Source organism: Rhinoderma darwinii, chromosome 1 (assembly GCF_050947455.1).
Source record: "Rhinoderma darwinii isolate aRhiDar2 chromosome 1, aRhiDar2.hap1, whole genome shotgun sequence".
Taxonomy (NCBI): domain Eukaryota; kingdom Metazoa; phylum Chordata; class Amphibia; order Anura; family Rhinodermatidae; genus Rhinoderma; species Rhinoderma darwinii.
This window is the reverse complement of record NC_134687.1, coordinates 195,610,127-195,622,900: the sequence shown is the minus strand read 5'-3', so window position 1 is coordinate 195,622,900 and position 12,774 is coordinate 195,610,127.

Sequence of the window (12,774 nt, the reverse complement as noted above, 5' to 3'; positions counted from 1 at the left end):
TAGTGCCACACCGCTCCCCCTTGTGTATAGTGCCATGCAGCTCCCCCTTGTGTATAGTGCCACACAGTCCCCCCTTGTGTATAGTGCCACACAGCCCCCCCCCTTGTGTATAGTGCCACAAGGCAATGGGGCATCCGAGAAAGTTGTTTCAGCCAGGGAGATGTCACTCAAACATAGAAAGGTGGGTTTGGAGGTCGGAGTATGTGACTCTTCAGGATAGCGGCACCGCCACATTACCCTCTAATGAGTAATTAGCATATAGTGTGCGCCGTTTTAAAAGTGGATTTTAAGGATTTTGCTGCATCTGAAAAAAACACACAGGGGAATGTTTGGAAATATTGCCCGGTCATGTATTACCGCATGGTGGCGGTTCAAGGGGTTAAAACTACCTGACAGGTTCCTATTAAATTTACAATGTATTGAGAACAATTTCATCTGCCCTGCAATTTTGTTATTAGAAATATATCCAATATAAACTACAGATCTAGAACCAAGCTCTGACATATATACAGTACCACAACTGTGAAGGATGGAGTGGACAGAAGTTAATGTTTATAATAATTTTCTTTCTTTAATAAAATATAGACTATAGAGTTGTGTACATAATTGTGATGAAGCAATAGTAATAGGATTAGATAAGTATACGTGGCAAGATGGCCCCTGAACAGGGACTACGCACTAATAAAATAACAAGTCACTTCCTGGTATGAACAAACTATGAACTATGAAGACATATCTAAAGGACCAGATAAGGGTGAACCTATCCAAGGATGACACAAAGTAACAAGAGGCTTACAGTGATACGTGCTTTTATAAAAGTGTGATAACATGTACCCACCCCCAGGAGAAAGGAGATATAGAACAAATGTGTGTAATAAATAAATCAGTGACGCCTGATGCTGAGTGAGGAGCTTTGTACCAGACTCTGTGTGGTGTGATTCCTTTCGTACGAACTCAGCGTATTATCCCTGCCGGTTGAGACTGATTAGTACCCGAACATTTTGGCGCTTGACGTGGGGCCACACTCGAGGGATAAGCCGTGTCCGTGATCGACGACCCCCAGACGCCTCAACATCGAATCACCAGCCACGCTCCCAGGAAGTCTGATCAGCTTCAAATAAAACACGGTAAGGTTAAGTTCATGTTTATGAATATTGGCTCTTATCCGTGTGGGAGAGTGAGCAGGTGATAAGATACCGAGGTATTTGGAGTCGATCCCGGCCACACTCTCAGCGACAGAGAGTTAACCCGCTGTGTGGTTCCAAGAATCATAGTATAGATAGTCGCGTCTCGCCGGCATAGGTGATAAGTATAAGTGTAATAATTTAATTCGTCGCAGGGTATAGGTTGATACCATTAAGTCGACAGAGACAAATAGTCGCAGGGTATAGGTTGATACCATTAAGACGACAGGTGTAAGTGTAATAATTTAATTGGTCGCAGGGTATAGGTTGATACCATTAAGACGACAGGTGTAAGTGTAATAATTTAATTGGTCGCAGGGTATAGGTTGATACCATTAAGACGACAGGTGTAAGTGTAATAATTTAATTGGTCGCAGGGTATAGGTTGATACCATTAAGACGACAGGTGTAAGTGTAATAATTTAATTGGTCGCAGGGTATAGGTTGATACCATTAAGACGACAGAGACAGACAGTCAGTTATAATTGTGTTAAAAAAAAATAAAAAAAAAAATTGTGTTTTGTGTTCAGAAACATCGAGAATAAGGTTTCATTCTCAGGACGGTGTTAAATATAGAACAGTATGTTTAATGTGTTTAAAACAAAGAGACAGGCAAAGGAATGTGGTTCATTAACCGCAAAAGAGATAGTAGAAAAAAGAGAAGGCAAGAAGAATGTAGAAAATAGTAAGAAAGTTATGCACATAGGTGGCATATTTATAGATGGAAGAATGGGCTGCAGCTCTTAGGGAAAACAAGGGAAGATTAAGTGACGAAGGAAAGTTAGATGAAGCATTAGCTTGGCAAAGAACAGCCATAGCCATAACTAAAGACAAGTTTACTGAGCAAGAAATACGAGACAGAAAGGGTAAAATCATCAAATATGTGTATTACAAAGAACGTGTCCAGCCACCGCCCTATAATGGCGACGGTGGAATTCTAACTTCGTGGGAGTGTCCCAGTTGTGGTTAACAGAACCCGCCCCAAGTTGAATATTGTGTATCATGTCACTTTCCACGCCCCGATCCTCCCATATATGCCACGCCTTCGGCACCACTCCCCGCCCCAGGAGGCCATCTTGGTACACCTAAACCTGTTGTTCCGTTATATCCGGTACTCACACAAGAAGGTGGATTTTATAAGCCCCCTCCGTAGGATGTGGCCACGCCCGGCCCAACCAAATCAGTATGAAATAATCACCTTGTTAATTTTGTCATTTGTAGTGTTTTTTCTATTTACAGAAGTTCCAGTTTTAGTTCACTGATGAAACAACACGTCATCATAATATAGAGATGGTGGCCGTCAGATTGTACGGTTAAACATTAACGTAGATAATTCCTGTACAATGGTGTGATAAATGATTGCAGATACGTATGTTGTTTTGCCGGCATTGAAAGTGTTAAGATTGTGAGAAGCTGCGAGTTTGTGACCTCCCTCCCCCCTAAAGTGTGCTGTGTTTGAGAGGAGGAGGAGGGGGGCTGACTGGGTGCAGTCTGCAGGGCTGATGAGACAGAGGGATCTCAATATGCACTGCTGAGATATATATATATCAGTAATGTCTACAAACCTAAATACATTTCTTCTCTTTTGCGCAAGCGCTGTTGGTTATAAAAGTTACGATATTTATGTGTTATGATGTGATCAGATTTCATGTGTTTTGATGTTAATTCAGATGTATTAAACTACAGATACTGTGAGACACGGGGTTTTGAAAATGTATGTGCCCCCCACCGTTCCCTATTTTTATATACTGTTTATTGGTTTGCAGTAATTAATGTGATCAGAGATAATATTTTCTGTTTTATTGAATAACTAACTACAATTGTTTTGTTTTTGATTTCACACATGAGTTATGTCATTGTAAAGATCAAATGTTTGTCAGGAAAAAGTCATTTTTGTTTCAGGCTGTTGTACATTACAAGGGGTTAAATTAGTGTTATGTTGAGATGTAGTTGTGAACTCTGCTACATCACTCTCGCAGAGTCCACAAAGGGGGGAAGGGTGAAGGAACTGATCAGGTACAATTTTGGTTTATGTGTAAGAGACCATCCCCCTCCAGCAAAGTTACACAGGAGGCGATGTGACATCACTCACACGAGTCTTTATGGATTTAGATGAGGGAGAAGGCAAAACAAAACTTGTCTGGACATTGTTAATTTGATGTAAAGTTTTTGGGAATGTTTTATTTTTATTTGTTTTTGTATTAATCAAGTATTTGCAGAACCTGATAAAAGTGAGATTCTCAAAGTATTGTGGATTATCAGCTGAATGAGGAGGAGTTGTGTTTGGTAGCGGCTTGTGACACCAATCCATGGAGTACCTCTACGCAAGCATATACTTTGTACTGTACTGAACAAAATGGACATGACACTGCGGTTCTCACACAAAGTCATGGACCACAGCAGAGCCCGATAGTATATTATTCAGCTAGACTAGACCCTGTGGCCCGAGGTTCCCCATCATGTGTGAGAGCTATCATTGCTGTAAATTCAATGTTAAACAAGGCCTCAGATTTGGTCCTGGCATTTCCACCACATGATATATATATTACTGCTATTCTAACTCAAGTACAACCTAAGCATTTGTCCACTGCAAGACATTTGAGATTAACCTGTGCGCTTCTTCTCCCTGAGCAGGTTACTTTACACCGCTGTACTACATTGAACCCAGCTACCTTACTGCCTTTGGAGCAAGGGGGGAGAAGACGTAGGTAAAGTATGGTCACAATTTTTGTCTGAAACTGATGAACATGATTGTATGGCCCTTATGGCCCAGGAAACAGTGGGCTTCGCACATGTAAAAGATACCCCACTCCAAAACCCAGACCTAAATACTCTTTGTGGATGGTTCAAGGTATTTTGTAGAAGGATCTTTTCTTACAGGATATGCAGTAACCACCGAAGATGTAGTCCTAGAAGCAGCCTCCTTACCAGCGTCCCGCTCAGCACAAGAAGCGGAGCTTAAGGCCCTGGCAGCAGCATGCCAACATGCAGAAGGAAAGACAGCAAATATATACACTGACTCTCGATATGCATTTGGGATTGCACACGATTATGGCCCCATATGGAGGGCAAGACAATTTTTGACCTCTGCAGGTACACCTGTAAAGAATGCAGACTTTGTAAAATATTTGATGGCGACCCTGATGTTACCCACAGAAGTAGCAGTAGTAAAGATAAAAGCTCACACTAAGGTGAGTTCACCAGAGACAAAAGGAAATGCCCTGGCAGACGAAGCGGCAAAGCAAGCAGCACAGAAGCTACCCGTGTTAGCAGCCGTATGTCAGATAAACGATCCAGAGGAAACAAGACCAGCTGTAAGCCCGGAACTACGGCAAAAAACTTCAAGGACAAGCAACAAAGGAAGAAAAAGACAAGTGGACGGCCCAAGGAGCAACGCTACGAAAAGATGGCCTCTGGCAATGCCAGAATAAACTGTGCCTGCCTAAGACAATGTTCCCAATGATGGCCCAGATAACACATGGAGAGACACACCAATAAAAAACGGCAATGATGGACTTGGTAAACAAGGTGTGGTATGCCCCAGGGTTTAGTGTGATGGCCAGCAGTTTTACACAAGGATGCATGATCTGTGCAACACATAATATTGGAAGAACTGTAAAAGTACCACAGAAGCACACACCCAGACCTATATATCCGTTCCAGAGACTGCAGATAGACTATATTCAACTACCCAAAGTTGGTACCTAGGAGTATGTGCTTGTTTGTATTGATCTCTTTTCAGGATGGCCAGAAGCTTTTCCAGTAACCAAAGCTACAGCCGTAGCCACAGCAAAGAAACTGATCAACGAGGTGGTGTGCAGATATGGAGTTCCAGAGGTGATCGAGAGCGACAGAGGAACTCATTTTACGGGTGAAATCATGAACCATGTGTTGTCAGCTCTAGGCATAAGTCAAGCCCTACATACACCATACCATCCACAAAGCAGTGGGAAGGTTGAGAGACTAAATGGGACTCTCAAATTGAAAATCCAAAAAGCAATGGTAGAAAACGGGAAACCATGGACCGAGTGTCTACCATTAGCCTTGTTCTCAGTAAGATACACGCCCACAAAAAGAACAGGTCTCAGCCCATATGAGATCTTATTTGGGTCGGCTCCCAGATTAGGATGTTATTTTCCACAGGTGCTCCAAATGCAGTATGGTAGACTAACAGATTATGTATCAACGCTTGACAAACAATTGACCAAGGTGCATGCACAAGTATTTGCTTCCATTCCAGGTCCTGATTCAGTTGACGTATAAGCTAGAACCAGCAGATTGGGTCGTTGTTAAAAGACACGTGAGGAAAAGTCTAGACCCAAGATTTGATGGTCCTTTTCAAGTCCTACTCGTTACAAGCACCTCAGTGAAGCTCGAAGGAAAGAAATTGAAGGACTTTTACCAACTCCATCCATGAAAACAACCACCCTTTATCGAGACTATTGTTCTGAAGATGAATAGATAGTGTAGGGTGTGCACCGACTCTTTAAGTCCAGCTACAAAGGGGGGTCTCCTAATAGGGGAGGCTCGTCTCAAACTGGTGAAAAAATCCAGACAAGCTCAATACATAAATACAGTACCACAACCAAGATCAGTACATATATACAGCACCAGAACAAAGCTCTGACATATATACAGTACCAGAAGCAAGCTCAGTACATAAATAAAGCGCTAGAACAAAGCTCAGTACATAAATACAGCACTAGAACCAACCTCAGTACATATATACAGCACCAGAACAAAGCTCAGTACATATATACAGCACTAGAACCAAGCCCATACATATATTCAGCACCAGAACCAACCTCAGTACATAAATACAGCAATACAACCAAGCTCCGTACATATATACAGCACCAGAACCAAACTCATTGCATATATACACAGCACCAAAACCAATCTCATACATATATACAGCATCAGAATCAAGATCAGTACATATATACAACACCAGAACAAATACAGCTCAATATAGTGCAACCCCTGCCGTATAGGTCTATACGGCGTAAAACTACAGCTCCCAGCATGGCCTGAACAATGGTAAGGATATGCTGGGAGATGCTGTTTCACCCAAAAAATATATCATAATCATCTCGCTGCAGATCATACAGTGACTACAACACAGTAGTAACCGTAATCTACAACTGGCAAGGAGACGACTACAGGGACGGTTCAAAATAATATGAAGGAGGTGGATACGGCGTTGAGAACGGCAATTGACAACCAGGATTATGAAAAATTTTCGGAAAATCTGGTGGCACAGATACAGAGATTAAAGACCGACCAGGAGGAAATAAAAAGAAGAAAGTGGAACAGGGATGCGGATGATTACCTGAAGGGGAAAATCTACAACTGGCAAGGAGACGACTACAGGGATGGATCTAAGATCAAGGATAACCGGAGACGCAAGAGATCGGTGGCATCCAACAGAGCGGTGGCAGGAGATTCCTTTCCCTTTTTAGGGGAAACCCCGGACACTTCCATACCAGCAGGAAGCGGACCAGGAGAGGGGGTAGAAGGCACGGCTGGCGGATTAACCAACAGGTTGAACAGATCCAGGCAACAAACGAGGAGGGGACCAATGCAGCTAAGGAAACGATAGTTATCAACATCTCCTCCAAGGTATTGACTGAGGCACAATTGTTACTTTTGAATAAGGGTCTTTCATTCTGCCCAGCAGCGAGCACTGACTGGTTTAGGATTGAAACAGATTTGTTTCGTTTTTTTAGATCTATTAAACTAAAATGGTGGTTCTCTGAGAAACTGAGTGATATACCTGCTAAGAGTTCAGAGCTTAGTCTTATACAAGTGGGTCTCTCTAAGGGTAGCAAATTTACACCCCTATCAAGTATGCCTGCTATTGAGGCTTTTATTTCTGCAGTCAAAAAGGATGTTGAGGCTATAAAAGTCTGTCCTGATTCTTGTAATACATATGCACACTCTAATCTAACCAAAAAAGAGTTTGAGGCCCTTAATGAGCTGGTGAAGGATACAAATATTACAATTAAACCGGCCGATAAGGGTGGCGCAGTTGTGGTTATGGACACTGCCCTATATGTGAATGAAATACGTAGACAACTGAGCGATCTCACAATGTATAAACGTATCCCTCAGGATCCTAAATTTGAGATCAGCAGGGAGATCAAGGTGATTTTGGATAAAGCGAAATGTGGGGGTATTATTGATGATAATGTGGCAGATTATCTCACTATTGATCAGCCTAGGACCCTGGTCCTTTACATACTCCCTAAAATTCATAAAACATTGACCAATACCCCAGGTCGTCCCATTGTGTCTGGTACAGATTCCATTTTTTGCCACATAGCCATGTTTCTTGACAGGATTCTTAGACCATATGCTGTGGGGGCTAGTTCATATATTAGGGATACTTCTGATTTCCTGAAAAAAGTTGAGTGTGTCTCTGTACCAACCAATAAGGACTTTTTACTTGTATCCTTTGATGTCACTAGCCTTTATACTGTTATAGATCATACCAGGGGGCTAAAGGCTGTGGAAAATTACTTAAACTCATCCAATTTCTCATCTGATTGTTGCATATTTCTTTTACAGCTACTGAACAGCATACTGAGACGTAATTATTTTTTGCTTGGGGACGACTTATTTTTGCAATTACAGGGTACTGCTATGGGGTCAAACATTGCCCCTATGTATGCCAACATCTTCATGCGTACCTTAGAAGAAACTTTCGTCTATGTGTCCCACCATTTTGAGCATGTTGTCAAATGGTGGCGATACATTGACGATATTTTTCTGATATGGACCGGAAACCTTGCAATGTTGCAGGAGTTTCATACCTTTCTGAACTCTATAGATGATGGGGTTAAGTTTACACTAGTTTACTCGGATACAGAAATACAATTTCTCAACGTACTAGTCAGGATTGTTGATGACAGGTTCACCACTGAACTATTTGTCAAACCAACTGATTGTAACAATCTACTATTGTTCTCCAGTAATCACCCACGTAAGATGGTGGAAATTTTACCCACCAGTCAATTGATGCGGGTCAAAAGGGTTGTTAGTGATACAGTCACCACTGAGAAAACACTTGACATGATGATTGATCGCTTTAGGAGACGTGGTTACCCAACGAGACTACTAAACAAGCATAGATCAATGGTGGGGGGCCTGGATAGGAAGACACTCCTTGAATCTAGGGGCCCTCGAACGGGAACATATCGTATTACCTTTGTTTCAACTTTCACTGAACGTAGCAATGATATTGCTAATGTCATCAGACGTCACTGGCCTATGTTGGTACATATCGTAGATCCCTGAGTCTTAGGACAAATTAGTCAGAGCAGATACTGGTCCGATCAGAGCTAAGAAACAAATGTACTTGACCAAACCTAGGGTTGGCTGTTTTCTATGTCTAAGCTGTGTCAATTGCAACTTAATGCATAAGGGATCCATCTTAGAGCACCCCACTACAGACAGACGATTTCAGATCAGACACTACCTCACATGCAATAGTGACTTTGTGATCTATGTTCTCCAATGTCCCTGTAAACTCTTGTATGTAGGTGAAACTACCTTGGATCTTAAAACTAGACTCAATCAGCATAGGTACACTATTAGGAAGAAAAAATTAGATCTTCCTGTATCTAAACATTTTACCGATTTGGGACATACGGAACAACAACTGAGATTTTGGATTATAGACCACATTCCGCCACCTAGAAGGGGTGGAGATAGGACGAAGCTCCTTAAACTAAGGGAATTGCAATGGATAGGTATGCTCTATACTCTCAAACCAAAGGACCTGAACATGGACTTTGCATTGGGTGGATTAGTGTAGACCCTCCATACACTGGTTCTCATCGGTGGTACATGTTGATATCATTTTCCGTATATTTTCCGTATATTTGACATGATAACTGAATTTTATTGATATGATACTAATTATTCTTTTTTTTATTGTAGATGAAGTCACATCTATCTGGATATCATTCCTGTGGACAATTGAATAATTGTTTTATATCCTCTGTATGGCTGGTTACCCTGTGATTGTAATTTTCAAATTATATGGATGCTGTCTAGACATGAGTGAGATATGAGTTGGCTATAGGCATATATAGGCTTCTATTAGTGATAATAGCAGGGAAAAGGGAAATGGGAGGAAACCTCCAGCTCACCAGCTTCACACTCCTGTGTCCAATATCGCCCGGATCAACCGCGACGGCTCACGGCAGGTAACAGTAACAAAGAAGAGAAAGGATCCAGCGATGTGTGGTATAGGTGGGGGAAACTCCGTTCCCACTTTATTGGAAAATAATCACGCAGATGATCAAACAAAGTAAAGAGAGACACCAGGAGGATAACAAGGTGGTCAAAAAATGGCAAGAAATGAAGCCTACGCGTTTCAAGCACTAGCTGTGCTCTTAATCATGGCTTGGACAAATGAGCTACTGCAAGCGAGGGAGTAAATGTATCCTGGGAAAATGGGAGGATGTACCTGGGACGTAACAACGCCCTAAAATATGGTAATTTCACATCCAGAAAACAAGTTCCGTGAAAAGGTACGTATAAAATGTGAGCTGAATGTATCTAATATGCCAAGATATTTCTAACTGAAATAGAAAAAAACTAGGGGAAGAACCCCCAGGAAAATAAAAAGAGGATGGAAATGTTAACTATTTTAACCAATATTGGGAAAATAGAGTATTTATGTGTTAGTCACTTGCAGAGCATCATAAGTCGAAAACATATACAAAAAGGCAGATAAATGGGAAAACAATACAAAACAACATGCAATATGAGCAACACAGAACATTGGATATGCAAAACAGAAAGAATGATGCAAAACATGGGGAAAGAAAAAATATATATAAGCATGTAGTTAACTGGCCGGAATAATAGAGCCGGCAAATAGATGCCGTCAATGGTGTAAAGTTCGTACACTAATGTAGTAATTAGAATGGCTGGTTAAAAATAATATATATGTAATACTGATATATGGCACCAGACTAATGAGACACGATATTAGAAAACTACAGTCAGAGTATACTCCGAAGTGTACAGAATAGATGCCACCTAAAGATAAGAATGGAAAAAATAAATAAAACAACGAAATGAAAACAACTGACAGCGGCCAGATGTAAAAAATGCATATGAATGTGATGAATAATGAATAATAAAAGAAAAAAAATTCCCCATGTAGGAAATGTTGTAGCAATAAGATAAAGAGCATAAAAACTGAATATCTTGATAACGAGATGTAAACCCGGAATGTGGATACGTAATAAGATGAATAAATATGAAACGACACTGCAATTGTAAAGAATTGTGAGTACATGAATGTAGGTAAATAAACTCCCATAATTTGGGCTTTGTTTGATATTAATATTGAATGTATAAGAAGAAATAAAGCACTATAATGAAGAAACGAACATATGTACAATGACAGCAAACTAATATTCCCGATGATGAAAGACTAAATGGTGTATGAATATCAATAATGGAACATCAATTCTTTGCGGAGGTTGAGACCTCGCGGAAATCTAGTGTTTAAATGATAAATCCAAAATGCTTCCCGTGTTAGTAACCTATGTTTGAGATCACCTCCCCTGTAGGTTTTAATCATCTTTTCTATAGCATAAATTTGAAGAGAGTCGATGTTTCTATTATGGCAGGTGATGAAGTGTCTACTGACATTGGAAATATTGACAATGGCCGGATTCCTGATATAGCTAAGGTGTTCTAATATCCTAACTTTCAATTTCCTTGTAGTGCAACCCACATATTTTAAGTTGCAGTGTGAGCATTCGACTATGTAGACAACATAGTCACTATTGCAGTTAATATATGTTTTGATTGGGAAGCTAGTTGTGTTGTTAGAATCTGAAAAAGTTTTAGTGATTTTACTGACAGTGCAAACTTTACAAGGGTGGGACCCGCATCTATAATACCCCGTATAATGTAGCCAAGTTGGAGACTTGGTATTTGATGGCAAATATGAAGGGGAAAGAATGTTACCCAAAGTTGGAGCCCGACGGGAGACTATGTGGTAGCCATTTTTCAGTATAGATTCCAGTTTAGGATCGTCAAACAGTATTGGGATATACCGATGTACCATGTCACGTATTTCGGGAAATTGATTGTTGTATTGTAAAATTAACGTCGGTTTGGACAGATTGTTAATTTTTGATGTATCCTTAGTTGAATTATGTATGGAAAGTAAATCTTTCCTGTCTTTAAGATTAACAATGGCCTGAGCCCTGTCTAGGGTCCATCTTTTGTAACCTCTGTTCGTTAGTTTATTGCAAATTTTTGCTTGTTCGAGCAAAAAGCCTTGGTTATTAGTGCAGTTTCTTTTCGCCCTGGTTAATTCACCTACAGGTATAGACGAGATGGTGTGTCTTGGATGACTGCTAGCGGCATGGAGGATTGTGTTGCCCGAGATGGGTTTGTGGAAAATCTCTGTTTGGATGTTTTTGCCCACCAATCCTGTTAATGTCAAATCCAAAAAGTGGATACTGACTGGATGATGGATATATGTAAATGCCAGATTGAACAAGTTGGAATTGATGAATTCAAGAAACTTAGGTATGGCAGATACATCACCCTCCCAGATGAACAGGAGGTCGTCTATGTATCTGCCATACCAATGAATATGTTGAAAAAACGGATTGTGGGCAGAAAATAGAGTAGTTTCCTCCCACCATGCCATGACTAAATTGGCAATGGAGGGAGAAAACTTAGCACCCATGGACACTCCTCTATTTTGGAGGAAATAACTTCCCTCGTAATTGAAAAAGTTATGAGTCATCAGGAATGACAATACTTCAATCATGAAAGCCTGTAGTCTGTCGTCATATGTACTGTATTTAACTACATGATGTTTTAAAGCTTGAATGGCTATGTGATGGGGTATAGAGGTGTATAGCGCCACCACATCACAGCTTAACCAAGAATGATTGAGATCCCATATTTTATTATCAAAGATGTATAAGACATCTTTAGTATCTCTGAGATGTCCAGGGGTTCGCTGTACAAGGGGCTGTAACAGAAAGTCGAGCCACTCAGAGAGTTTTTCTGTGAGTGACCCGATACCTGAAACAATAGGACGCATAGGTGGGGGGGTGATGCCCTTGTGGGTCTTAGGTAGTGCATACAAAATTGGAGTGATGGGATTCTTGACTAGCAGATAATTATGTTGTTTTTTTGTTAAAATGCCATCCTCCAAACCCCTATTGAGCAACACAGCAAGAAGCTCTTGGAAGCTAGAAGTAGGATTATGATCTAATTTAATGTATGTATCGGTGTCACTCAGTAACTCTGTTAACTGATGAACATACATATTGCGATCCATTACAGTAACGCTTCCCCCTTTGTCTGACATGCGGATTACAATATCTTTATTGTCTTTAAGGGATTTTATCGCATCTTTTTGACTAATTGTAAGATTATGTTGTGATTTCATTTTACGACTGTGGCTAGCAATATTATGTAATTCCCTTTCAATGATAGACTGGAATCTGTCCATCGAGTCAGTTCTAGACTGAACAGGATAGTAAGTTGGATTAGATGTCGGGAATTTGATCGCTAATGTATCTAAGGGCAGTGTATT